We start from the raw sequence: 3650 nt of genomic DNA, 5'->3' as shown, positions 1-3650 counted from the left end.
AACGAACTTTTCTTGATTTATTGCAACATCAAGAATGAAGCATTGATAATATCATCAGTATAAAAAATATCATTAGTAGTTAAGAAAACTCTGGACTAATAATTTAAAGGAATTAATATTTACACATCAATGCGGTCAACTATAACTGTAGTACCCATCACATTTTGCTATACAAATTTTAATGCACATCTGATTTTACCTTCATCTTTCAAAAGTAAGATAACAATGCTGACTTTATAATCTCAAAACTCATTTATCAAAAAGTGTTTTGATATTACACAATACGATATAACAATCAAATCTTGTGATATTCCCTGAATATTTTTTTTCATTGTGACGTTTCGTTACAATAAGAGATAGCATATTATAACAATATTATCGCGATCGGATAGGTACATTATACTCGAGTATAAATGACAATAATACGACCAGGTAAGTAATAAATTATAAAAACGATAATATTATATTTATAACATTTGATTTTAGTTCATTGCACCGTATCGAAAAAAAAAAGTAAAAAAGACACTAGAAAGTATTAAACCCCCGACGATATAGATTAAAACTAAAAAACCTCGTCTTCCAGTATTCATAAAATCTATAATAAATTAAAATGTACTATAATACAATTATTTTATGATGACTATTACAATCGCAGCGATAATGTAAATAAAATAAACCTAATTTTATCATATTTTTACGTAAAATGTAAATACACACAGTATATAGTAATATTATTATATACGTATAATACTATCGTTTGTTTGTCTATTTTCGATGTTCTCCGGGCGAGTCCAATGAACTCTTCCGGGCAAGCCTCGACTACTAGTTCGGCCGATACAGAGAGAGAGATAGAGAGATAGAGAGAGAGAGAGAGAGAGAGAGAGAGAGAGAGAGAGAGAGAGTGAGTGAGTGAGGGGAGAAAGAAAGAGAGAGCGGAGAACTGACGACGACGACGACGGCGATTAATATATAGGAGACGAATCCACGTCTTTTTCTTTGCAATAATGGGCGACAGACACTGTTGCGGGTCGCCAACGAGCACTCTGCTACTACCACTTCCACTGCTATTACACAGTCATCACCATCATCGTCGGTCGTCGTCGCGCCATCGTCATCGTTGGGGCCTATATGCGGTGCTTTCCGTGTTGTGATCCGATAATGGGCTGGAAAAAGCAAACATTAACATAGAGTGAAGACGACGACGACGACTATCAAATGAGTCGGGATCGCAGTCAGCGATCGGCGGTACTCGGCGGTCGGTGACGGCGGCAATACTCGGGGGTTAGGGGGAGGGGGGGGAGTAACGCACAATAGGAGAAGCCGTCTTATTTATGTACACACACGCGCGCGCGCGCGCGCGCACGCCGGTTGAAGCCTTAATAGTTGCAACCGTGATGGTGGCGACGGAGAGTCCTGCTCGGGACCGCGGCGGTGATCGGCGGGTGCGCGTGAGGAGGAGCAGAGTTTATTATACTTCGGTACAAGTCTCTGCGGGTATCGGACCGGCGGCGGAAAGGAACGGGTAGGCAGTGAGTGTGTGCGTGTGTGTTTGTGCGCGCGCGCGAGCGTTGAAGTCTAGGGCTACGGCGGCGGAGAGTGGAGGTCTTTGTTGGGCGCAGGTGTACAGATGCGGTTTCGCTAGGCGAGTATAAATCCTATTGAGTTTTTACCTATATACACATATACACGCACTGTCGCGGAGTTCGTGGCGCGGTGGCGATGGGTGGGGAGGGGTCGGGGTGGTGGTGAAGGGTTTTCTCTCTGAAAACCAGTTTTTACGAGTTGACTACCAAGTTACGTGATTTGTAAGACAACATCTCTCCGCTCCTCAGAGTGTATAGACGCGTATTATATATATATATACACATATATATTATAAGTGTATGTGTGTGTGCAGTGTACCTGACGTGGTGTGTTCGTTTACCCCGCGCGGTCGTTTCCAAACGCGACGGACCAAACAACAGCGGGGAGCGCCCGCTTCGGCCCCCAGTGCCCGTTATTAACGTATTATTATCGTATACCTAAAGACGATATATATATATATACGTATGTATATGTATAATATTATCGTTGTCGTCGTCGTCTCCGAGTCGTCGCCCCGTGGCCAATTAATTCGTATATACATATAATATTATGTATAGACGCTCGGATTTTTTATACGTCGAGAGTAAAATAAATGATAAAATAAAAAGACTAATATATATATATATATATATATATATATAATATAAGCCATACGCATATTACAATAATATAATACATCATACGCATGACTGTTGGCGACGTTGGCGTCATTCACGAGTTGATAATATAATATTATGATTACCTCTGTACATTACAATAATATTTATGAAGTTCTACAATGCCCTTCGACAAGGACACAACGACATACGGGTGCAAAATAGTAATCATTTCAAATAGTTAAGTTGTACCTGAATGAGAAGCTATTGTAATAAATTGTCGAGATAAAGTCATTGCTTAGTTAGAAATGAATAAACTACTTGTACAACTGTATGATAAAGACGTTATTAATAATTTCAAATTATGGTGAATACAACGAACAGTGCAGATTAAGTAGAGTGTATCGAGTGAATATTAGGATATTAACATAACTCAACAATTGGGAAAATAAAAATGTAAAGTAGTTAAGTCCCAACAGGTTATTATTTAACAAACAAAAGCTTAAAGTCAATATAAATCAAAATATTAACTTAGTTAAAACGAGTAAATTTATCTTTTTTTCTATTTACAAATTACAAAACATTTTTGTTTCAATGATTAAGTTATACTACTTCATATTACACAAAACTTATTGTGGTGTATGGCATAAGCAACTACAGATTAGTCAAATAAATAATTGAATCGAGAAATATTTAAATTTATTTGATTTTTATTTAAAATAATAATTGTATCGCGCATGATTTAGGTAACACAAAATAATTAATAAATTAGTATTAGAACTGCTTAAAGTATAGACTGTTAGATACTTGAACTAGTCAAGTTATTAAATTCGTTAGAAACCTGATTAATTAATTCAGATCAATTATTTAAAGAGTTTTGATTTTGAATACGTCAATAACAAACTTTTATACAATATAACCATGCTAAGTACTTTAAAACGCTTTGAATTTTTAGCAAGAGAGTTTTATTAGAGAACAATTAAATAACTCCAATTAAAGATAGAAAGAAGGCTATGGGTATTTTTTTTTAATAAATAAATAAATTAAACAGACACCTATAACTGTAATATAGTTACACATTAAATAATTAAATTATTATGATGATTCATAAACGTTTCAAGCGGCATAATAAACTTTATACACACAGAATCACTTACTTATCCAATATTTTATTATAGTACACTTATACTTATACACCATATATATATAATCGAAAATAAATAGTGTGCCATAAAAACGTCCGTGTTTGATAATGTGTAACAAAACTATACGCTATGGTCGGACTAAAACGGTCGGATTTGTAGGAATAATGTTCTTGTTAACATCGAAAAATAATTATACGCACTCATATTATTATATCTACGTACGATCTTTGACTATAATAATCTTATAATATAATAATACGTCTATTATAGGCACTACTTGAAAACATAATTTATTGGGGCAAGATCGAGGTATAATTAAAACCTC

The sequence above is a fragment of the Rhopalosiphum maidis genome, chromosome 2, assembly GCF_003676215.2.
Source record: "Rhopalosiphum maidis isolate BTI-1 chromosome 2, ASM367621v3, whole genome shotgun sequence".
In the NCBI taxonomy this organism is placed as follows: domain Eukaryota; kingdom Metazoa; phylum Arthropoda; class Insecta; order Hemiptera; family Aphididae; genus Rhopalosiphum; species Rhopalosiphum maidis.
The sequence above is the reverse complement of the archived record's forward strand: the minus strand, read 5'-3'. Positions refer to the sequence as shown.